Below are 26,884 nucleotides of genomic sequence, written 5' to 3'. Positions count from 1 at the left end.
GCATTGTTATATACGCATGTGAGGAGTTAGCTATAGTTACTTATTAGTGTATAGTACTAAGGCCTTGTTCACACGGGTGACACAGCATCACCGCGAGAAAATCACAGCGATATCGCATCGCTGGTCAATGTGATATCGCTGCAGTTTCTCAAGATGATAACGTGATTTTGTAGCGCTACAAAGTCGGATGTGGTGCTACAAAGTTGCACAACTTTGTAGCACCACTTGTGAGGATTTTTTTGGGGGGTGGGGTTGGGGGCTGGCGGCATACATTATCTTTGAAGCGCTGTCTGGTGCTGCTGCAGCTTCTGTCCAGTTCCCGGCACTGTTCTTCATCTCTCCTGGCCGGGGATTGAAAAATCCCCGCCTCCTGGAAGCACTGGCTGCGATTGGCTGACACTTAGCTAATCAGAGCCAGATCTCGATGAATGTCTGTGATTGGTTTAATGAGTGCTGGCTGTGATTGGTTAAGTGTCAGCCAATCAGAGCTAGCACTTCCAGGAGGCAGGGATCTTGCAATCCCTGGCCGGAAGAGATGAAGGAGAATAGTGCTGGGGAGAAGACGCGCTGAAGATGACAGCGCTTTTAGGTGATGTATAGTTAAAAAAAAAAAAAAAATCCTGCAGTTAGGGCTTAGGTTATGGCTTTGAAAGTAGGATTTCCTACTGTCAAAGTTATATTGCATCGCACGAAAATAGCGTTTTCGTGCGATGCGATGCAACAGAGAGGAAGGCTCAATAGGGAAACATGGGCTATAAAACCTCACGAGTCATGTACATATCGTGGGACCCACGAGGTTTTAGTGTCAGGATATCAGCTCTACTACATTCATCTTGATCTCACACATCACACACACAGCTCTGCTACATCCTGATTCACACACACACACCTCTACTACATGCAACATCTTTTATGATCCCCACACATCACACACAGCTCTACTACATCCATCTTGATTCCCACACAAGACAAACACAGCTTGGCTCCTCCCACAGCAGTGACATCACCACAGGTCCTTTAGCCCACTGGATCTCTGTGGTGGTGGTAGGTCGGTGTATTCTGTCAGGATCACTGAGTTGTGTCTGAGATAATAATGGCTTAGGCGTATTCTCATTTTGTTATTTTTGTCCTCTCCTTTTCAAGAGCCCTAACTGTGTTGTTCTTCTGTTGGTCAGGCTCTGTGTTTTATATATCCTATAGGACCTGCATTGATGTTACCAGGAAGTGGAGCATGAGAAGAACCCCCATACAGTACTTTATACCAAACTGCAGAATGGCTCCTCTCACAGCGGTGACATCACTGCAGGTCCTTTAGCGCACCAGATCTCTTATGCTACATACTCCATCATAAATTATATGATAAATTTATTGTGCAGGTTCCTTGGGAGGATATCAAATATACGTATCTCATTTTATGTCTTAGGACTTTTTATTAATTTTTTAAAAATTACTGCAAAAAATGTGTTTGGATTTTTTTACTGGCTGCCTTGTATTTTTCATTTCAATTTGTATTTCTTTTTCACTATAATGTACTGGCATATATTGCATCTACAGTATATGCCAGTACATTTGCCTATGCACTAATAATTCACAGGCAGTTGCTAGGGCACCTAAGTGTGGCTATGGCAATAGACATGTCATGTGGCAGACGCTTTAATTTTAGCAACAATATCAATAAATCTGGGTACAACACTTTTCTGTTATCTACCTACCTATCATTGCACCAACTGTTCCAATATTTGAAGCTTCAGATGCTCTAATGATTAATTTCCTGATATCCAGTGAGATTCTGGGGCATTCCCAGGCTCCTCATGATGAGGAAACTGGGCTATGTTGCTCTGTGCATAGGGATTGACCACATTGCATTACCTGGGCAACTGGCGCTCCCCGATGACCCTACTGTCTATTTCCTTCCTCTAGCTATAACATTGCTGTTTATTATTCCTGGCTTGAACATTTAGTTTTTTTCTGGCTCATTTCCTATGCATTTCCATTTGGTTTGACCTTTCTGGCTGCCTACTCCCGATTCTGAGTTTTAGGGGCTGTTCAGTCTTCAGCCTATTTGCTGGTATCACTACTCTTTGGAACTCAGACTCTCACTCACCTACACATTCAGGCTCTTGTAGAGTAGCCATCATCCGTAAGAAACTATCCTAGACACCACAACTTTGGTAAAGCCCTGCAGTCCCTGCCCCCATGTCAGGGTTGTTGTCCCATTATAAAATACTGAAGCCCAATCTACCTTATGCAATATATCCAGTAGTTGTCAATGCATTTTCTTGCCGGATTTCTCATGGTAATAGAGATATCACATACAGTAATGTTGTTGATATGTACATCGCCAATTTCACATCCGGACAGGGCAACATACAGCACGTCACTAGTGAAGTAGAGTTCATTGCTTGGTCGGATGTGCAGAAGCTGCAGCCATGTCGTCTACAGGCATCGCCTATCTGGAACTGCACCTGTGCATGATAAGTCCGAAATGGCACCCATGTCAGCGCCTATGGATTCTTGACCAGCTCCATTGCTGTGCATGCGCAGTTCTCCCCTGCATATGCATGTGACTAAAACTCATACTGAGTATAGGGGAGAGGTAGAAGTAGCTGCTGATAGCTAATGACCCCAGAGGGCCAAAATAGAGCTACTGCTTTGTTAGGTAAGATGTGGACCCTCATAAATTTTGAAAGAAACAGGTTCAGAGGATTGTTCCTGCTGTGCTGGATACAATTGGAGACATTAAAAAAAAACTTCCACTGGAAAAACTCCTTTAAGGACACTTCTCAAGTCTGATCATGGTAATGGAGGGTCCAAAAGCTATCAGAGTAACAGTATTTATGGGACATTGGTTGGATCTGTTATAGGGGCACTGTGACTTACTCTGTCATAGACCCACAAACATGAGGCCTCGTTTTTTTTGCAAATATTTTCCCCTTCCTACCTTTGGATAGTGTAATGGAAGAAAAAAGGTGAAGCAAACCGGGTGGAGAGGAAACAGGATAAACCAAGAGGAAACTATGAAAGTAGGGAGCTAAATTGATGGCGTGAAATAGAAAAGTCTTCTCGTTTATGGAAAGTGCTGCCCACCCTAAATGATGTTATATCCGATGGGTAAACACATGTAAAACAACAAGTGTGGGAAAAACCAGTTTCTACTGGGTTGTATCAATTTTTGATTTCAGAATTTTGGAAGTATTGATCTATGTACTTTTATATCACTTCATTTACATGAAACTTGCTGCTCTCAGCTAATGGGAGTGCCTAGTATGGTTTTTATAACTTTTCATTATATTTTTATGAAATATTTGAATAGCAATGTACAAAGTCAAGTTAGTCTCATGGGCCCTATTAGTCAATCATGTAGCATAACTATGTATAATGTATGTGTTGCTGGTGACATTGGTGGAGTAGGTTCTATTTGCTGCAATGGGCACTTGCGAATTCAACTAAGTGACAATTTGACATCCCTTTAATGGCTGACAAGTCTACACTTTAACCAGTTTGAGTCAGGTAATGGGCTGTGTGTCCAAGCTTGCCTGCAGGTTGCTGCTCTCAACTGTTATCATATATTTCAATTGAGCCACATAAAAGCATCCTGGAGGGAAGGAGATGTTGTAGTTAATTTCTGTGCTGATGTGTAAGGCATATGTTACCCTTATGAACCTCTTCCCACTTTGCTTTTTTTTTAAATTCTTTTTCTGGCAAAGTAATAGCTTTGCAAGTATTTTTATTTTTTTCTGCATTACATGTTTCTGAGGAAGCTACAGTAAAATTATCAAAGACTGCGCCTGAACAGCTGTTACAATTACAGCTTAATAATATTGTAACCTTTATTTCTGAATTAATGTGCTTTGTTGCTCAGTCTGGCAGGCTATCGTGGGAGACGAAGGAAATAACCCTTACGTTTATTTTTATGAACAAAACATATTTTTTAGGGGATTGTAACAGTAAGATCTATTAGTAAGAATTATTCTATCTTCACATGATGTACTTAGGAACATCAGTAGAATATTCTGCCCAATATTGTGTGAAAAAACTAAAATGACAACTTGTAATCAAGAAAAGCCTTAAAGAGGTTCAACATCTTTAATATAAAATCCAGGTTGCACATCTTCCAAGATCCCGTTGCAAGCAGATAAGGGGGAATGTTGCTTGTAAGGGAGCAACCTTTATTGCCCCCTTAGGTATCATTGATATTCTGCCCTTATTGTTTATTGCTGTCCCTGTTGAGTGCCCCCTCCTTTTGTCTCAGTGTATGATTCCCTTTTTCTTGGTAATTGCCCGTCTTACCTGATTGTTGCTAGGCCTCTAGGAACAATGCATGTCCCACCGAACCCTGCCAGGATCAAGTGAACAGGACTAAGCTGGCATAGCCAAAATACCCAATTCTAAATTTATAGTGTGAAGATATACAGAGAAGTGTAAGCAACAAAGAAGCAGCAAAACACGCCCAACTGTATTAGCCCCATCAGACAACTGATCTCCAGGGTGCCGAGAGTCAGTCATCTATTAATCTGATATAGGTGGTCTATCCTTATGATGGGCAATCAATATTGTAATCCTCAAAAAAACTTTTAACCCCTTGAGTGGCACGCCCGGAAAATTTCCGGGACGAGCTCCACTGCTCATAGTGACATAGCCCGGAAGATTTCTGGGCTATGTATCACTATGGGAGCTGCAGAGCACAATGCCACAAGCTGTGACAGTGTGCTCTGCCTGCACAGACCCACAGAGAACAAAGCAAAGGCTTTGAAAAACCAGCAGAAGATATTGCCGATATGTCGGCAACCTCCTGCTTTGTTTACAGGTTGCCATAGAGACCATCGGCTTGTCAGAAGCAAGCCGATGGTCTCTGTGGCAGGGAGAGCTGGTTGTTAGCTGTCAGAGGACAGCTAGGTACTAGCTCTTACAGCAGAGATCAGAGAAAACCTCCGATCTCTGCTGTGTTAACCCTTTACATGCTGCAGTCTATGTGACTGCAGCATGTAAAGGGCTGTCACTGCAGCATGTAAAGGGCTGTCACCATCGGACCCCTGGAATGTGATCAGGGGTCCTGATGGGTCCCTGTGGAAGTCCCCTAAAGGGACAAAAAAAAAAAAAAAAAAATTACAAAAAAAAAAAGTTACAAAATTATAAAAAAAATAATAAAAACACTTGTCTCCCTTTACTTTGTAAAAAAAATCAAAAATACAATCACACATGTGGTATCCATGCGTCGTAATGACCCAGAGAAGGAAGTTAATGCATTATTTAACCCCTTAATGACATGGCCCTTTTTTTTCTTTTTTCCCCATTTCTTTTTTTCCTCCCCTCTGTTTAAAAAATCACAACTTGTCCCGCAAAAAACAAGCCCTTATACGGCCATGTCAATGGAAAAATGAAAAAGTTATGGCTCTTGAGACGCAACTGCAAAATTAGTTGAAATTCAATGATTAGACCATTTTAAAAAACCTGCCCTGGTGGGCACGACAGGGTGGTAGGAAACCCGCCACTCAAGGGGTTAATATACCCTTTCTTAATATACATTCTATTGCAGTAGTAATTTTAAAGGGAACTTGTCACCAGTTTGGAGCTGGTGGCATTAATGGCATGTAGGGAACAATACAGTAGAAAGTTTGGCCAAGTTTTTCTGTAATGCCTAGATACTTTGTTAAAGTGAAGATTAATGCTTCCTGTGCTGTATGTTAATGAATCCTGAACAGTCAGGTAGGTGGAACCCAACCATCTCTGCTGACTGTAGTGCCTTGTAATCCTTGAAAATTATCTCTATAATTGATGGATGATATGAATGACGTCTTCTAGATCATCAATAGTCCTGTCCAAACTTTACTCAGTTGAGTCTGACCACAATAGGGCTAGATGACCTGCACATGCTTGTAGGAGGTTTGGAAAGGTGTGTGGATGATGTAGGAGACATCAACCATGTCACCTCTTAATTACACAGACAATGCTTGGAGATTGGAGGGCACTATAGCCAGCAGAGATGGTAAAAAGCTCTATCTACATGCAACGATTATCGCTCAAAATTTGTTCAAACGATGGCTTTTGAGCGATAATCGTTGCGTGTAAATGCTTCCATCTTTCACTCTTCGGCTGAAAGATGATTTTTAGGTGATCATAAAATCCAGCATTCACCCACAGACAGATAGCAGGGACCACATGCTGTGTTCTCCATGGGAGCAGCTGTTTACATTGTATTCAGCAGCCCATGCGAAGACAATGCAGCTGTGTGCAAAGTCCAGACCACATGCTGGGATTTGCAAACAGCTGCTGGAGGCTTATTTGCATGCAAATGAAACTGCTAAATTGCTAATGGCCATTAGTGCCCATTAGTACTTTATGCCAAAACTGTCAATCTTTTGAAAGATTGTCTTTGCGTGTAGATGAGCCTTTAGCCTGACTACCTTAGTTGATTCATTACCATACTGCACAGTAAGGATTAAGCCTTACTATCTGGGCATTATGAGCTTTAATAAAAAAACCTTTACTCTCCAATGTATTGCTCACTACATGCTATTGGAGACAGCATCCCTTTAAAGGGGTTACATCAAGAAAAAAAATCAATACTTACCTATTCCTCCCTGTGCAGTCTTCTTACTGTGTCCTTACCTCACCCATCTTCTCCTGGCTCCTGCAGTCTCCCGTGTAACCTTGCCTCGTGAGATCATCTGTTTAACTCTTAATGTACCACCAAGAGTGATTGCATGGTCAACAATGTTAAAGGGGTTTTCTGAGCCCAAAACTATATAAAAGAAATATACTCATGGCAGCGCCAAACCGTTGTTTTGGCAGTTCGGTTCTACAGCATTTGACAGTTGATGTCACCCAGCATCTACATTTGAAGCCCTGAGGCAGGTTTATGGAACATCACTAATGACATACCTGCCAGCCCTTCTATTGGCTGTAGCGGTCACGTGGGTAAAGAACCATCGTGACTGCTGCTGCCGATGCAGGCAGAGCACCAGAGTGGCAGCCAGCAGCCGTAGGGAAGCAGCGTACAGTGGGAGGCAAGTATGTGTATTTTTTATTTTATACACATCTCGTCTTACCCCCCACTGCCACCAATGCAAAATGTCAGAAAACCCCTTTAATGTGAATCCTAGCTAACTTACAACTTTCTGCCTTGCTTTTTGTTCTTCCAATAATGTTCACATTCAGATTCAATTATTGCTAATGGGTTACAGTCAGTCTCAGGATTCTACTGGACGCTACTCCATAAAGTAGATTATAAAGGGGATTTTTATATTCTACTTATACTGCTCTGTGATTCTCCCTTATGTTATTACTTTTTAATCACCACTTAATTTCAGACATTTTACTTGATTACAAGAAATAGGTAAAATCATGTTTGGTCTATTCTTATCTCAGTGTTCATTTTCTTACCAATTAAAAGCAGGCAATGAAACATACAAATATGTCCTTTTTTCATCACGCTACTGGATATTAGATATTAGAAAAAACTTTGAGGGTGATCAATGAGTGGAACAGGTTGCCACTGGAGGTGGTGAGTTCTTCTTCAATGGAAGTATTCAAACAGAGGCTGGACAAATATCTGTCTGAGATGATTTAGTGAATCCTGCATTGAGCAGGGGGTTGGACCTGATGACCCTGGGGGTCCCTTCCAACTCTACCATTCTATGATTTTACTGCTGTTTTCTTGGCATGACAAACATTCATTTGGCACTATATGCTATTTTCTTAGCCCATTGTAGTCTATTGACTGCCATGCCAGTCATGCTAATGAGGTATACTTTTATATTTCATTTTTATTATCTGTTTTTATCTTCTGATTGTAGATTTTTTGATCCTACTGTCTGTACAGGAATATGGGGATGGCTGTTTAGCTGCAGTTAACAGCATTTGTGCTTTCCCTCATGGGCTATGAAGACAATGGGGCAGGAGCTGACCTTATAAATTTCTATGTTTCTACAGATCTTCCCCGCATATACTCAACCCGCCTTGATGACGTCAGAAAAAAGCTGGTGGGGATGTGCATCTGCAAAGGCTTTAAAACTGAGTGGGTTCTTTATCCAAATTGCAAGACCACGGAGATATGCTGTTGCATATGGACTGTCCCATTTTTGCATTCTAGCACAGGATGTGCAGGTATTGAAAAAGAGGGAAGGCTGTGCTGCACTTGGCCGGTGGTTAACCGCCACAGTCATGTGCAGTGCAGGGGCCATAGGTGCGATGTGTCGATGGCCAGCTTCACGGCTCAAATCCGCTGCGGGATCGGACCCAGTTGTGTGAAGCCGTCCTAAGATTGGTGGCTAATAAGCATATTTCGGCCACATTTATGCATCCATAATGTAGACGGGTGTCCCTGCCTGACCCTGGGTATCCTGACCTATGAACATCATAGGAATCAAATGCCCATATAAGTGTCCGTTGACAGTTATAACAAGTCAATTGATTTTCTTTCTAATGGACGTACACAGGACGAGGATTGCTCAAACAAATGGCCGCACAGTGGTTAACTACTTGCCACCATCTGTGTGTCTGTTTATTTCCATCTTTCCGAAAAGGGATGAGCTGGCAAGTGAGGATTTTAATCCCCAGATAAAAGATGTAATCAGTCGACAAACAAGTATTTGCTCACTTGTCAGCTGATCAGTGGTATAGTTGGAATTTCCATGCACAATACGATTGATCTGCAGATCACTGCTTCTTGTTGAGTCAACTGAACTTGTTGTTTCATTTGGCAAGTCAAAGAGCCGTCCGCCAACAACAGTGAGCTGTTTACTATGTGTATGGGTAGCCTTACATGGATCATTGATGGAGAATGATTATTCATTTGAGAGGTTGTATTAGGATTGACTTTTAACAAAAGAGGATAGAATGTGATTGCAAGAGGATCTGGATAAGTTAGGGGTTTGGGCAGAAAAGTGGTAGGTGAGGTTTAACACTGATAAATTGCCCTTAGCAAGTATGCTCGCTCATCACTATTATTTATTGGAGTCTCAAAGTGTCCAGCTGTCTCACAACAAGCTGCAAACTGCAAAGACTGAGTACTGCTGTATCCACAGCAACTGAGGCCACATTGGTTTGTGGGGGATGTAGTCTGCTCATAATCCCTCATTCAGCTCAGAGACCATGTGACTGATCACAAGACAGTGATATCAACACAGGTCCTGTCAGCACACAAGCTATGTATGTGTAAATTTGTAAGGTGTTATTTATTGGAGTCTCCACACAGGTGTACAACTGTCTCACAAACAGGTACAAACTTCCAGACTGAGTACTGCTGTATCAATGGCAACTGAGGCCGCAGATGTTTGTGGGGGATGTAGTCCACCCATAATCCCTAATTTAGTGCACAAGGAGGATAAAGGACCTGTGATGACGTCAACGTCATGTACCCAGAGGGCGGAGCTAAGAGACGGTAACTGATTACATGATGGTGATATTATCACAGGTCCTCTCAGCACACAAGCTATGTATGTGTAAATTTGTAAGGTGTTATTTATTGGAGTCTCCACACAGGTGTACAGCTGCCTCACAAACAGGTACAAACTTCCAGACTGAGTACTGCTGTATCCATGGCAACTGAGGCCGCAGATGTTTGTGGGGGATGTAGTCCACCCATAATCCCTCATTTAGTGCACAAGGAGGATAAAGGACCTGTGATGACGTCAACGTCATGTACCCAGAGGGCGGAGCTAAGAGACGGTAACTGATTACATGATGGTGATATCATCACAGGTGCGGCCAGGCTCTGCATGTAACTCACACAGCACACACGAACGGATGGACAAGTAGTCCTTAGCACTTTGACTATCTTCAATCAGAAGCTGTATGTCAACGTTTTGATTTTGTTTTGATAGACAAGTCATGGACCACGAAGAGCTTATATTTCATCGAAGTGTACAGTTTCTTTCCTTACATATAGAAGGTAACTTGCCCAGAGTACAGTAACCGTCTAAAGAAGAGCAACCCTACCAGAAGCTGATGGAAGTTGTCCAAAACCATTTGCCGGGCAAGTAGACGAAGCTGCTTTGCGGACATCGTCCTGATGAATTTGATCTTATCGTAAAGACTGTTGCATGCAAAATGCGATGCATAACAGAGTCCCAGTGATTCCACTATGAGAGGATTTTAACGCAGCTAAGCACAGTCACCCTGCTTGGGCGACTGAGCGAAGGGAGTGGTGTTTCACATCCAGGCAGCACTGCACAATTGGATGAAACTGAAAGGGAGGAGACACAGATTAGATATTTAAAAAAACCTTTCTAACAGTGAGGGTGATCAATGAGTGGAACAGGTTACCACAGGAGGTGGTGAGCTCTCCTTCAATGGAAGTGTTCAAACAAAAACTGGGCAAATATCTGTATGGGATGATTTAGTGAATCCTGCACTGAGCAGGGTGTTGGACCCGATGACCCTGAAGGTTCCTTCCAACTCTACCATTCTATGATTCTATGAGAAGCTGACCAGTGTGTTAAACAGGTATAGATGTTTTTCTGCGGTATGACTATGATAACTTATGGCTACTTTAAGAAATAAGCCTTAAACACCAAGACATGATTCCTTAGTAGTTGTGACAGGACAGCAAGAACACAACCTGCACACATACCCTGAGGCTACGTGTACATGTAGCATACGCTGCGGAATCTGGTGTAGATCCACACCAAAATCTGCATCCATATATGTGGAATTTGGCACAGATTATGGTGTGGATTTTGACGAGCATTTCACTTCTTCATCTGAAGAGGTGAAATCCATGTGAATAATCCCCAGCATAAATTAACATGTTATAGATTTTAAATATGAAGTATATGTTAATTCCTCTGTGGATTCTGTGCAGATTGCTAAATTCTCATCCACAGGGCTAGAACTGTAAATGTTGAAGATTTCGCTGAAAATCTGCAGCATTTACTGTGAGCCCTGTGTGACAATAATCCTGCAGCTACTTTCAGAATTGTTTGAGCCCTTAGGGCTACTTTAGATGAACACATCCGCAATTGTACATGCAATGTATTTGTGCTATGAATGAGGTAGATTTTTGCGCATATGGCACATTATACTGTCCTTTTGGCGCATGCAGGGCTGGTTCACATGGGCGCAGGAGACCACCCCCACTGTGATTTAAAAGACTATTTAGCCAATGAGGCCCAGATTTGTTCTTTTTACACAAAATTGCGCAGGGTATTGAGCATTTGTGTGCGCATTAAGCGCACATTTGCATGCCTCCCATAGACTTCAATGGGAATCCCTGGTACGCAAATGCACACGAAAATAGAGCATGTCCTATTTCTTTCTGTGCATGAAATGTGCATGCAAACAAAGGACAAACAGAGCATACCCATTGAAATCAATGGGCTTTACTTTCTGTGTATTGCTTGCACAAATTTTGCAGTGCATGTATGTCCCTCTGAAGGAGCCATTAGGGCCCTTTTACGCTGAATGGTTATCGTCAGATTCTCTCTGGATCAATCAATGTATATGTCTTCATAATCTGTAAGCATAAAAATCAAACAACAATCGGCCTGTGTAAACCATCAATGGTTCACCTATGAATGATTGCCTGTGTACTGGAAATGGAGGCGGGCTGCCGAAGTGATCCCTAGCCCGCTTTGCGTCCATTCATTGATTGATGATCGCTCCGGTGAGAAAGCATAAGAGCAATTAGCACTAGGACAGCTGTTAGGCACTTCTGCACCCAACAGTGTAAAAGTCCTCTTACCCTTGCTTATTAGTTGATATTGTAAGGTCTGCCACTCATGTCTGTCACCCTCTCATGATATGGATCCAGTTCTCTGGCTCTTAGCTCAGCTGTAAGATTAAATAGACATTACTCCTCTATTTAAGCTGGGTTGTGGCACTTCCCCTTTGCCTGAGAATTGACGTGTGTTAGGTTCTGATTCTCAGCTTTTCTAGGTCACCTGCTTCTATGTGCTCATTCTGCTCTGTGTCTTGCAGGTTTCCTTTCGCCTCCCTGTATAGGCTTCTTGTATATCTTTCCATGTGTACGTTTGTTTTCTGTCAGTCACCATTCCTGTTTTATGGTTTGCCCTTGTCTTTTCTTGCATCTGCATGCACATCTTTCTGCTGCCAGTCCCTCTGTTCAATACCCCAGCAGGGATAGCCAGATCCAAGGTTCCAGCGCAGGGCCGTCCTTATTGGAGCGATCACCTTGCTTGTAGGTAGGATTCTTCCCATTCCCTTTACAGCCAAGGGTCAAACTCTCATTTCTTGGTAGCAGTCCCTCTTACTGTAGGAGCCAGATGCCAACCACACCAGGACAGGTCTAGGCCAGGCTGGTTGGTCGGTCCAGTGGGTCCCCACTCCTAATCCATAACAGATATCATATTTTCACTTATAAATAACTTATAATATAAATACCTACATCTATTTCCTTGACTATTGAATATCAGTAGCATCTTCACTGTTCATAAACTATATGCCTGATATACCATGATATGCAAAATAAGATCAATTACAGACTATGAGTATCATGTGTATTATTTATTGTGTTTTTAGATGTATTCAATAAAACTATTCATTTCACTCACTGAGAAATTGCTAATGAACAAAAGATACAACATGCTGCTTTGAAAATAGGATAACACTCTATAAAGTCAATCTAGAGCTGCTAATGATGTCAGAGAATTCAGTCATTTCATGCACACTTTGCCTTGAGTTTTATGTCTCCATGTCTGCATGTTAAGTATATGAGAGAGCTGTAGATTTGATTCAGACTTTATGGAATGCTCAAGGCTGCTTGTCATGGACTACTTACTGTTGCTTGTCTCTAAAGCAAATTTTGACAGCCTACCTTGACCCCTATATAGAAGAATGTATGAAGCCCATGTAAGGACTGTTCAATTGAAACCACATTAAAGTGATGAATCGGTGAGACGTTGCATACTACCAGTGCCGGATGCAACTCATTGGCTTACAATGAATTCGTTAGGGTGTCTGTCATATTTCTGGTAGGAATAGAACCTCACGCGCCATTCCTTACATTACATCTAATGGCATTTTTCATAGAGGAACCTCCAAGACAAAAGTACACATCAAGCAACCATTTCAGGCCACTGCACACTATATAGTGGCTCCAGGCATAAAAAAATAGTGGCTGTGGCAAAAGATTATTGGCAGGAGTCTTCGGGTTGGATCCCCACCAATTTGGGGATTGTGGGTATTGGTCATCAATATTTTGCTCCTGGAAACTCTTCTTCATTCACTCCTTCTCAGTTATACATTCTATTACTAAAGTGGTTTTAATGCAATGTTCCAATTTGCTTAAAACATAGTATATGATGCATTTTAACCTGCAGAATTTCAACAGTCATTCTGATGTGTTTCCAAGTTTCACTAATTATTTCACTAAAGTACTGTTTTGGATTGGACTAAGATTGTGTATACTGTTCCCAAACATATTTCCTCATGACCTAAAGATGTCATTCGGGCTTTTGATGGCGTTTCCTTATGGAAGCTCCACTAAACAAAGGAACAAAGGGGCTGTAGCATTTGCTGTGGCTATGGCTGGTATTGCAGCTCAGCCCATTCAAGTGAACAGGCATGGGCAAAGCTGAGCTGTAATACCAGCCAAGATCTACTGAATTTGGGGATCCTAGACATCAGGCTCCTACAATCATAAACTGAAGGCCAATCGTATGGATTAAAAGTGCTGGACATATCCTTTAAAAGTTCAGGTCTACATGCAAGTTAGAAGTAAATTAATACTCTACCCTAGGTGGCCTGTGCATGCCAAAATGCGCCAGCACATCATCGCTATTAAAGGGGTTTTCCAGGCAAATACTATCAATAACCTATCCTCATGATAGGTCATCAATATTTAATCAGCTGAGGTTCACCGCTTGGGACCCTCGCCAATAAACTGAGCTGTCACCTGCTGTCAGCTACACAACACACATGTGTACCGATTGGAAGCATTCATTTGTCATTCAGGTCATGCAAGCGTACAAATCAAACAATGATTGGTCTGTGTAAACCATCATTGGTTGACCTATGAACGACTGCCTGTAAACGGAGGCTGGCAGCCGGAGTGATCACTAACCCGCTCCATGTCCATTCAGTGAGTGATGATCGCTCCTGTGTGAAAGCATAGGAGCAATTATCTTAAGACCAGTTTCACACGGGCAATAAAATCGCGCAAGATTTGTGCGTTGCGAGACGCACAAATCTCGCACAAATATGAACCCCATTCATTTGATTGAGTTCAGACACATGGGCGATGTTTTCCTGCATGGCACCGTGATGTGATGCTATGCAAAAAACACATCGTAGCATGTTTTACCTTCCTGCGATAATACCCATTGCTCTTAACGTGGCCGGCGACAGCAGTGCTGGCCCAATTGAAAGCAATGGGAGAACTCCGCAATTCTCCATGACAGCAGCGGCAGGGGATTCCTTCATCTACGCGGGGAATCCCTTCAGACGCGGTGGGGAAATCCCTTCAGCTGTGATGGGGAGGAGCGGATAGCAATTGCGATTTCCGCAGGCAGATTTAAAATTGCAGCATGTTCTATATTTGTGAGGAATTCGCACCGACAGCCCCCATTGACGTCAATGGAAGCCATCAAGACCCGCAGCCCATCTGCAATTGACATTGCGGCTAGGCTGCGGCTGCCCACGTCATCGCCTAGGGACAGTGTTGGAAAACTAAATATATTTTTTCTAAATCTATACTACGCATGACCGCCAGCGAGTGTTACAGAAATGACAGGTACGCTGGGGTCAGAGCCGGATTCCGCTGTGGGCTCCCGCATGTCTAATTATTATACTGTACATGCTGCAGGGATATTTTCTTACCTGATGTGTGATTCTGCATGTACATCTTAGGGCTGTTATGTCATAATAGTTTACAGTTGAGGTTCACTGTCTTTTTGGCCATAAAGCATAGATGACATTACTCCATACTGATTCTGTAATAACTTTAAATGCAGAATGGTAACACATGAAGCTAAAAGGTAGCCTGACTATTGTCACCGTATTTGATACTGTGTTTTGAGACTTAGCATTTTGTCATTAGGGTTGCAATTGTATCATTAGTGTAAGTGTGCCCCACCATCTCTATAATATAAAAGGTCTTCATATGACTAATTAATTGGCTCATTGGATTCACAGCAGTCAGAGGGTTACAGAGCCCCAATTATAAAGCATAATTATTATGTAGCATGGCTTAGTGTGCTAACATGCATTAACACAATCAAAGAGAAAACATGATATGTATGTGAGCTTTTAGAGCCTTTCTACCAGGGTGCATGTGAGTGTCTATGGGTGGGATGGAGTATGCGTGCTGAGATATTATGTGGAGATTAGGGGACCTCTTTGTTACAGATTCTAATTCAACATTTGTGAAATAAATATCTTGCATGGTTTGTTCCTCTATTACACATTAGAACTGGATTTGTATAAAATACTGAACAATACCATTTATTTTCTAATTTGTCTGGTTAAAAACTTGCTGTTCATTGAGAAGGTCTGTTTTTTAAGACTGTAAAATGAATAGAGAGAGGTTAATGAAATTGAGTCAGTTTCTCACTTACTGGGACCATAATAAAAGGTATGCTAGTAGAATAAAATACCCCTAAGTTTCAATTAATGGGGTTGTCCAATTACCGGACAACATCCCTTTAACAGGTCTGAAGGCAGTAAAATAACAAACTGAGTCTTACTTTCCCCTCCACCACCAAGATGTAGCGCTTCAGCCCTTCTGTGGTCCCAGCGTTTGTTGCAACAGCTAACATCACTGAAAATAAAGAGACCTTTACACCTAATCAGAGGCTACAACGTCACCACTCATTCTTCTGGCATTGGCGCTCATATCCTGAGCCCCATGGCGCCAAGAGTTTGGGAGCTTGACATTGCAGCCTCTGATTGGAAACAACAGTTACCTGACTTCTGGTGATATCAGCTGTCAAACACCAGGACCACAGTGGGGCTGTAGTGCTGGATGCTGGCAGTGGAGGGGTAAGCAACACTCAACTTGTTATTTTACTACATCCAGCTCTATTGAAGGGATATTGTCCAGTAACTGGACAACTCCACTAATGTATACGCAGAACTGGGCAACCATATGCCAAAAGAGTGTCCTTTTGGCATTGGTTTAGGTTAGATAAACTAGGAACCTGTAGACCCAACCTGTAGACCCATTTCAATACAACTGTATACTAAAGAGTATATCACACTGTATACATCATGGCAGTCTATGGTAGATGTATGCAATTGTATATGTTTGGCGAAATGTTTTAAGCAAACCAGCTAAACATAAATACCAGATTTGGTGTGATTTTAGCCTAAAGGCCCATTTAGGCAAGTGTCGGGCAAATGATACCCGACACTCGTCCCCACACATACTAGCTCCCGTGCACCTGCACGGGAGCTAGTATCGCTGGCTCACAGCAGAGCGGCAGGAGATTTCTCTCCTCACACTCCCCTGCCCTTCTCCATTTACTTAACATAGCGGCCATTCAGTACTATTTACACTGAGCGATCAGCTGATCATCCATTGTTTATGCAGCATAAAAGATGGACGATGAGCTGATCGCTCATCGTTCTGTGTAAATAGCAGCTGGCCATTATGTTATATTAATGGAGAGGGGCGAGGGAGAGCAAGGAGAGAAATCTCCTCCAGCCTCCTTGCTGTGAGCCAGCGATACTAGCTCTCATGCAGCACGAGAGTGAGTATGTGCGGGGACAAGTGTCGGGCATCGTTTGCCCGACACTGGTCCACTCTAAATGGGCCTTAACAGATGTATTTTAAAGAACACATGGTAGTTCTCTTGACACAACTGCTTTAGTAAATACTTGTATTCTCCATGAGATAACAGTGCTGGGGCATCTTTCATAGAACTCCACATTGTGTAATTTCTGCTTCCATCCCGCCCACTCCCATTGCAAATGAACGGAGGGAAGGAGAGAGGTGAGTCATCGAGGGGGAGGAAAGGGGAGGCAATGGCATTGTGGCCTTGGCATATATGCGCCAGGGCCTGTGCCGTCTGAACGAGCGCACAAACGTTAGCTTTGTGCACCCGTTCACATGCTTTTACGGCACCAGCAGGCACATGTAACAATGCCTACTGCCATGTGAAAAAGGCCTTATAGAGAAAAAGACAGAATTGCCTGTGGTGGAGCATTTCTCTAGTCACAGACACAAAAGAGAACACATGAAAGTTATACTTAAAGGCAATTTCAAATCACAAAGCCATGGAAGAATTGTTAGGAGTACAAATTTATAACAACTTTTGACACTTTCAATAGACAGCTAAATTCCTCAAGAGGATTCATGCATGACTGGGTAGTATGAGAAATCTATGGCACAGATAACACTGCTGACCTGGTGACCCCCTAACACTAATTCAGGGACCTTTAAACCTTCACATCTTTATCAGTGGACTATTTAAGTAGTTCTTTAATTCTCTATTCATCCTGTTGTGGTAATTTTTTAAGTGCAAATTAATCACATCCATGTCTGTGCTTTGTCATATGTATGTGTGTATATGTATGTATGCTCTTCGGATCTATTTCATTATGCCTGAGTAAGAACTCTGAGATTTTCGAAAGCTCGCTATAACATCATGTATTTTTGTTAGCCAATAATAAGTATCCTATCTACAAGATTACTTGGTTTCTATTGCTGGGAACAATTACATGGATACATAAAGCATTAATGCTTCCTAGCAATAACTTTGCGTCTACTTGCCATCTGGAATCATCAGATTCTCTAGATATAAATACAGCGATCTAACAGAGGGCCAATTATAATTACATATCCATTAGTATAATACAGATTAGAAGGAGATGTCCAAAAAAAGATAAACATGCAGGGGGATAAAAACATAGCCAAACAACAATTAAGTATACAAGAGTACAAACATGCAACGAAAGTTGTCGAATTATATACAGTGTAACAAGTTATGTATTAAAGGGGTTGTATCATAGGATAAATGATTAAAGTCTGATCAGTGGGGGTCTCAACACTGAGACCCCACAACTCTGAGAACAGGAGTCCAATGTTCACATTACTGGTCACTGAGGGCTTTCTGCACCACCCATAGTGACATCAGATTGATAGAGCAGCAGACACATATGTGCAGTGCCCCTTCATTCATTTCAGTGGGGCTGAGGGAAATGCTACGTACAAGCATTCAGCTATCTTTGGAAGTCCCACTGAAAATCAGTGGCACACGGGGCTGCAATAAATCCACAGTGAGGAGGGACACGGGACTCCTGTACTTAGGACCGACGGGGATCTCAGCAGTGTAACCCCCACTGATCAGACTTTTATTACCTATCCTATTTTGGTACAACCCCTTTAATACAGTAATCTTCATATTTAAACAAAAACATTACCAAATCCAATATTGAAATAAGTGATGATAAAATAATTTCTGATTACAGAAATCTTGAAAATGTATTCTGTGAATTGTCTACTTTTTTTTTCAAATGATTGATTCATGAAAAAGTTGCACAATAATTAACGACTTAACAATATATTTATTAAACCTGGCTAAATGATTGGTTGTTCTGATTATGTATAAAAATAAGGTTAGGTTCAAAGTCTATTTTGGAACAATGTTCAGGGCATGCTATATGCATAATGTGGTCATAGGCGACCATTAGCCAAACGCTTACCAAAACAGTGTCCTGTAGGCATGGAAGGCAAGGAACACTTGTATCTGAACTGTATTACAATAATTAGACATGAACGCCTTTTAATATAACTGAATGCAAGAGATTAATGTATACTAAGCACATCTAATGCAGAACAAAGGCAGATGTATGGAGCTGCATAATGCACAGCAATGTATCACTGATCAATTTGCAAAATTGTCATTGCTTTGTAATCTGCTTCATGATATCATAATGTCCTTTTATATATTCCATAGCATTCATGTTCATGAAGGATTGTGTAACATGTATAATAATACACGTATTCTGTTCTGACAGTATTATTATGTTTGCTCACTCAGCCACGTACTGTAGCTTGCCAAACTGAATGACTTGGTTGTGTAAGTTAGGTTCAACGATAACGTTAGGAATTATGGCCATAATAATAATAACTACAAAATAAAATAATAATATTCACATTGTCAGGAAGTTTCTAGACCTTGACACACACACACAAACAACACATAGGTTTAACCCCTTAGTGACGGCTCCATAGTCTTTTTACGTCCTGCCATTGCAGGACGTGTATGGAGGGAGAGAGCGCCCTCCATACAGTGCGGGTGTCAGCTGTTTATTACAGCTGACACCAGAGGGCAATAGCTGCAATCAGCCGCATGGCCGATTGCGGCTATTAACCCTTTAAATGCCGCTGTCAATTCTGACAGCGGCATTTAAATCCCCCGACCGATATTCAGGAGTCCCGCACGGCCCACTGCGGTGAGATCGGGGGAACCGTGCTGGTGTCATGGCAGCTGGGGGCCTTCTAAAAGGCCTCATGGCTGTCTTGGCAGACTGCCCCTCAAGCAGTCCCCGTGGGGTGGCTTTGTAGGCTGCCTGTCAGAATGCAGTATGATGTAATGCTATGGCATTACATCATACTGCAGGAGCGATCAAAGCATCGCTGGTTGTGGTCCCCCCTGGGGACTAAAAGAAAGTGTAAAAATGAAAACAATAAAGTTTTATTAATTATTTTAAAAAAAAGTAATAAAGTTCAAGAAAAAAAAACTTTTGCCATATTTGCAAAAAAAAAAATCTAAATAATAAAGCAAAAATATGAGTTTGGTATCGCTGTGTCCGTAAAAGTCCGATCTATCAAAGTAATGCATTATTTACCCCGCATGGCATCCAAAAAATAAAAAATAGAACGCCAGAAATTCTCTTTTTGGGTCATCCTATCTCCAAGAAAAAATGTAATAAAAAGCGATCAAAAAGTTGTTTGTATTCAAAAATGGTACCATTGGAAACGACAGGACGTCGACAGAAAAATAAAAAAGTTATTGTGCACAGAAAATGGAGACAGAAAGTAGTTAAAAAAAATTAAATATCTTTAAAAAAAATACAAGTAGTACAATGCATTCGTTCACATGGGCAAATATATGGCACGTAAATATGTCAGACCGTCAAAATGGACCATACGCGACCCAAATACGGCCAGCGTGAATATAGTGGCTAAAAAGATAGTTCTGGAACTATCTTTTGCCCAATATATGGCTAGACTGCTATGGGAGCTGTGGAAAAGAAAGGGAGTGTGAGGCATTTTAGCAGCGTCCAACACTACAAGTGTACAGGTGCTTCTATATAGCCATTGGAAGGCATCCCGAGGATTTTTGCAGGGTGTGACGTTTTCCAGGGTGCAACTTTTTTTTTTCTATGAAAACGTCGCTCTTGGTTGTGTGAATGCGCAAGAAAATGCTGGCCGCAATCACGGAAAAATGGACGTCCATGCAATTTTACGGTGCAGCCAAGAGAACGCCAAAAAGCGTACGCTCATGTAAAAGAGCCCTTAGAATGAGAGGTGAGGGGAAGAAATTAATAATAAGATGTCATCGGCTAATTTATAACTATTAAACAGATTACACTGTTGCTGTTACTTAGACCAGTGTTCCCCAACTCCAGTCCTCAGGGACCGCCAACAGGTCATGTTTTCAGGATTTCCTCAGTATTGCACAGGTGATGTAATTATTGTCGGTGCCTCAGACATTGCCACAGGTGTTCTTTCCATAGGATATCCTGAAAACATGACCTGTTGGTGGTCCCTGAGGACTGGAGTTGGGGACCCCTGACTTAAGGCTCATTTAGACACAACGAAAATCGCTCAAAAGATGTCAGTCAAGCGACTTTTGAGCGATCATCATTGTGTCATTTACAGCACTAGATGGTCGCTCAAGATTAAACAATGGTATCTGCTGTATCCCTGATACGGCTCATTGTTGTCTTTCAGCATGCTTAAGGACGATGATGAGCGACAGCATAACGAAAACTGCACAATGTCAGTGCAGTTACACACAATGATTATCGCTCAAAAGACGGCTTTTGAGCGAATTTTGAGCTATAATCGTTGTGTATAAATGGGCCTTTAGACTACACAATAAAAGTAAAATATACATCTGAATGCTTTTTTTGTTATACAGATGTATACTTTTGACACAGGTGAGTGTCAGGGTTGGCGCCTCTCGGGGTCGCAGTGCCCGCACTCCTAGTACTGTCGCTCATGCGGCTGGTGTGCGGCGCAGGGGAACCCCGGCACTGCTTACTACTTCTGGCCGCGCGGTTCCCATATGCCGCAGCGGTGCTAGGGAATGCTGCAGCTGCTGCCCGGCGCCGCGTTCCTGTTGCTATGGCAGCCGACTGCACCTCCTCTGTCTTAGTTTGTTCTGCTAGTGCAGAGGGAGGTTCTACCAGCACTCTGTGCTTACTTCTGCTGCAGTCAGGCACTCCGCCCCAATCAGCTTCTTAGCGGGAGCTCTGACAGCATTTAAACCCCTCAGTTTCTCCCAGACGCTGCCAGTGTTTCATTAGGTTTCCTGTCATTTACCAGTGTTTCCCTGCATCTCTGTCTGACTAGTGGTATTTGTCCTCAGCTTTTCCCCAGACCTGACTTCATCTTCTCATGCTTGTACTGCGCTTCTCGGACTGACTTCAGTGTTTTGGATCTTTGGCTTGCTCCTGGATTGGTTTTTTGCTTCTCTTGGTGCTACACTCTGGTTGTTTGTCTGTATTTTCGTTCTCTGTTTCCAGGGACTGTGGTTTCCAGCATTGTTTTCCCTAGCTCAGAGTAGGGACTGTCGCCCAGTTGCCGCCGGGGGCCTAGCCCAGGGGGACAAGTAGGCAGGGACAGGGGTTGTGGGCTACGTTGCAGGGAACCCCGACTTCTGCTTTCCCTTGGCCCCCTAACAGTGAGAAAAGGCAGCAGAATGGCAGCTTCAAAACTTGCGCCCGTGTGAACCTAGCCTTTATGTGCATAAAGAAACGCACTAAAGTTTACTATAATAGGTCCTTGTGCTGTCCATATTCTGTCAGTAAAAAATAAGGACCGCACACACAGAAAATATGCCTGCATGAATGGGCCCTATGAACTACTGATGTGCCTACCCTTACCTTTCCGAAAATTTCATTAGGGATTCCAATTTCTCATGATATAAATTCAATACATTATTGTGGCACACAAGTCAAACCCACAACATCCTGCAGGTCACAGCCCTTGGGAGCCTCACTTATACACATATGTACAGTCTGCATTGTAATTCCAAGTTCTTTGGTCCACACCACCAGACCAGAACAAGAAGGAGGTGGAGATCAGTCGTACTTCAAGTGAGAGACGTTGCAAGCATTGCACTGCTTCATTGGAGCAAAGAAAGTGGTAGGAGGAGTGTTTCCAGCACCAAGGGGCATCATAGAGGAGAGCTATGCCGGAGAAGGGGAGGGTGCAGTACAAATCATTGGCTCAAAAACATTCCACTGTATTTGTATCTGATTCTATATTTTGTTTTTATGCCACGTATTGTACAACACGAAGAACATACACTAAATGGCCACTGTTGGAACATTTAGCTCACTCACCCTTCCTATACACAGCCAGTTGCCTTTGCAATGTTCTTCTGCCCTTCATATAGTTTACAGCAGAATCCACCAGAGCTACAGAATACAAGAGGATTTGTCCCTGACAATGAGCAGATGGCATTGCAACATGCGGCAAGCAAACTCTTGTGCCTCTGAGTAAACAGGGGTTAAAAGTTGTTGAATGTGCAGAAGTAAAGCAAGGTTTATAATGCCATTTACCTTGGTGTCCCTGGATTTTCTTCTCAGTGTCGTTACTAAGGAAATACAGTAATAGGATCCTCAGTTGCATAGACAAAACACATCTGCCACTTCATGCAGTATGCTTATGTTCCGTCTACCCCTGTAAAAAAGCTCTTTTAACAAGTTAGCTATTTGCAAAATAACGTGGCATTTCTAACCTAAAAGAGTGGAAAATCTCATTACATGCAAAGAGAAAATGTTATGAAGATAACTAAGAATGGGGGGATGGAAGATAGATAGATAGATAGATAGATAGATAGATAGATAGATAGATAGATAGATAGATAGATAGATAGATAGATAGATAGATAGATTAGATAGATAGACAGGTGATAGATGCATATGAGAGAGATAGATAGGAGATAGATGGATAGATAGATAGATAGATAGATAGATAGATAGATAGATAGATAGATAGATATGGGATAGATAGATATGAGATAGATAGATAGATAAATATGAGATAGATAGATAGATATGAGATAGATAGATAAATAGATAGATATTAGATAGATAGATAGATAGATAGATATGAGATAGATAGATAGATATGAGATAGATAGATATGAGATGGATAGATAGATATGAGATGGATAGATAGATAGATAGATGGATATGAGAGAGATAGATGGATAGATAGATGGATAGATGGATGGATAGATGGATAGATAAATATGAGATAGATAGATAGATATGAGATTGATAGGAGATAGATAGATAAATAGATAGATAGGTATGAGATAGATAGATATGAGATAGATTATAGATAGATAATAGATAGATGGATAGATAGCAGGTGTGGAAAAATACTGCTACTTTTCAAAAATAGACGTGTTATTATTTTTTTTTCCGGTCAATTAACAAAATGCAAAGTGAATGAAGAAAAGAGAAATCTAAATTAAATCAATGTTTGGTATGACCACCCTTTTTCTACAAGACAGCATATTTCAAGTAAGAGATTTAGTAGGATTATAGTCAGGTGATCATTTTTTCATATCTAAATTGAAAAACAATCCTTAACTTAAACAGATGCAGCTGTGTAGGAGACCAAAGGCCCATTTACACGCAACGATCGTCGCTCAAAATTAGTTCCAACTGCTAAAAGTGAGTGATCATGGCTTACGTGTAAATGCGCACCCATCAGACATTTTTTGTTTAATATTCGTTTATCGTTGACTCTTAGTCCATATCAAATCTGTCGTTTGGCAGTTCGCTTTTCGCTAGGTTTAAATCACAATCGTTCAGCCATTCAGCGATTCGAAGGGAGGGTTTATTGTTAGGTGGGGCGTACTTTCATGCGTCTCAAAAGGCAGAGCGATTGGCTGTCGGGAGATCAAAGCATCTCTTTTTACACACCCTCCTAGCGCTCAACCATTGGCTCGTAAATCATCGGCTGTTGTGACACACACCACAACAACTACAAAAAGCATTGAAAAATACATTCGCCGTCTTACCTTCGCATGCATCTTCATCAAGGATTTTTCTTTGGGCTTCCATAGATTTTGCTACTTCCTCTGATAGATTCGTGATAGTAAATGCTTCAAACTACAAAAGTGAGTTTGCTGGAGTGTTTTGTTAACAAGACTGACCCCCCATGTAGCCTGTAGTTGGGGCCGGAAAATGTCTCGCCAGTGGCAGCACCTCGTGGCTTTAAACGAATATATAGCCACGTAGTACTCCGCCAGGGAGAGGATTTTATTCGCCACTTTGATGAATATTTTGAAATGTTTCTAAAGTTATTAAGGTTGTGTGCAATGATTTCCCACTTTATATGAATCATACTGCAGGGTGGTTGTCAAGGCCTCTCTCACACGGGTGCTTTTTACTGCGATTAAAGTGACATTCTTTATGCTGCTTTAATCGTGGTATAAAGCTCTCAGTGAAATCAAAGGGGCCTCGCAGACATGCCTTTTGGTCGTGCCACAATTTTTGACCATTTAACGCACCTCGTCACCCATCACAATGATCGGGTGCGCTAAGACACTCACCCCATCATTGCCCAGGATTAGCTGCGTACATGTGAGAGAGTGGCCTAAATGTTTGTTTGCGCGGGGGAGCTTCACTCCTGCGTCATTTCTTGTAAGTAACTTTGGTCCCTTTCTACAGTTCCCAAGCACCGCAGAGGATTGGAAGACTGTGGCTGATGAATTTGAAAGTCGATGGCCATTTCCCAACTGTGGAGGGGCCCTGAATGGCAAATGTCTGAGGATTAGAGATGAGCGAGCATGCTCGTTTAGAGCAATTACTCAATCCAGCATCGCTTTTTTCGAATAACTGCTTAATCGGGCGAAAAGATTCGGGGGGCGCCGGGGGTGAGCAGGGGGTTGCAGGGAGGAGTGGGGGGTAGGAGGGTAAGAGAGAGAGCTTGCCCCTGTTCCCCCCTGCTACACCCCGCTCCACCCCGCTGACCCCCGAATCTTTTCGCCCGAGTAAGCAGTCACTCGAAAAAAGCGATGCTCAATCGAGTAATTGTCCTAACGAGTACGTTCGCTCATCTCTAGTTAGGATCTCACAGACTGCAAACTCTAACTTCTACTATTACAACTACAAGGCCTACTTCAGCATAATCTTGATGGCCCTTGTGAATGCGAACTATGAATTCATGAGGATCAATGTCGCAAGAATGGGCGAGCATCGGATGGCAGTGTATTAGACCAAACCGAATTCATGGAGTTGTTAAAATCGGGTAGGCTGCAACTACCAAGCAAGACTGAGGCCAAAGAAAACTTGAATTTTGTCTTTTTTGTTTATGAGGCCTTTCCACTGCAGGACCATCTAATAAAACCTTACCCCCCAAAACATTTGGACACTGAAAAGAAAATTTACCATTATTGGCTGCCAAGAGCAAAACGTATGGTAGAGAATGCTTTTGGAATTATGGCCAACCGTTTCCGCCTTTTTCACACCACAATTAATTTGCTACCTGAAACAATAGACAAGGTAGTGCTGCCCTGCTGTGTTTTGCACAACTACTTGAGGCGTCGAGATGCACAGACCTACTCCCCATCATCAATGCTTGATAGTGAAAATGTAGACCGCATGGAAATGAACTATGGAGAGTGGCATTTTGAAGCATCAGGGTTCTTACCCTCCAACCCCTTCAGATTCGTCGTGCATGTGATGATGGTATTCACTGTCGCGAATGCTACAGGACATATTTCAACACTGTTGGAGCAGTTCCATGGAAGACAGGAATGATATGACGTATGTGCAATGGTTGTTCAAATGCATGTCTGTTTTTAAAAATGGTAGTCCACAGATAGCATGTAATAGGGCATGGGGAGCTGACTCGATAGATATCCAATGGGAATCCTAGATTGATGCAGAATAAAGAATATCAGTGACACTGCCATTTTTTGGAGCCTAAACTTTATATAGAACTATAACTTACACATGGGCGAGGACGTGAATATTGCCCTTGTCATCCTTTAGAAAGCTCGTGCATGCAAAGCTTTTCCTTGTGGAAACAGCCTCACATCCACGAGGATGAAGGAACATTTCCCTCCTGGCTGTGATAGGCAGCAGATGCTGCAGGCCCCAGTGAAAACAACGGGGGATAAGGCAAAAACCATTGCAGTGCTTATTGGAGTGGTTTCTTGCTGTAAGGGACATTTTACTGGCTCCCCAACAGTTACAAATGACCAAGTATTGATGGATCGCTCACAGTGTGGTCAGACGGCTGGTGGGGTGGCTAGAGGAGATTTCTCTCCCTATTCTCCCCCGCCCCTCTCCATTCACTGTAAGCAGCGGCCGCTCAGTACTGAATGGCTGCTGTTTACACTGAACAATAGTTGTTTGGGATTTTAAGCATGCTTGAAGACTAAAATATTGGACAATTCACGTCCAGTCATTCAGTTTCTGCATGCATATATTCCCATGTAAAAGGGGACAGAACTGCAGGGGCCTGTATGGATTTCACTTAGAGCTGCCTAAGAATGAGCTACAAAAAATCTTACTAGGCACAGGTGGAAGTCAAGCAGGGGCTGGGGTGGGCTCAATGGTGATTGAGGAGAGGGTGGCGTGTATGACCCAGGAGAAAACGCTGCGTCCGGTGCCTCCTCCAGGGCTGCATGAGAAAATGATTATGTTTAGCCAAAAAGTATACTCAGAGCAACAGAGCAGCAACTCACAATGTTTATACCTACCAGTGTGTTGCTTCTCCTCC

The 26,884-nt window shown here is 42.3% G+C and overlaps 1 pseudogene; it reads left to right on the top strand.

The window, feature by feature from the left end:
• Positions 1-24,623: 24,623 nt before the first annotated feature.
• LOC136610139 (uncharacterized) lies at positions 24,624-25,998 on the top strand (annotated as a pseudogene).
• Positions 25,999-26,884: the final 886 nt, after the last annotated feature.

Source organism: Eleutherodactylus coqui, chromosome 2, assembly GCF_035609145.1.
Source record: "Eleutherodactylus coqui strain aEleCoq1 chromosome 2, aEleCoq1.hap1, whole genome shotgun sequence".
NCBI lineage: Eukaryota > Metazoa > Chordata > Amphibia > Anura > Eleutherodactylidae > Eleutherodactylus > Eleutherodactylus coqui.
The sequence above is the reverse complement of the archived record's forward strand: the minus strand, read 5'-3'. Positions and strand labels throughout refer to the sequence as shown.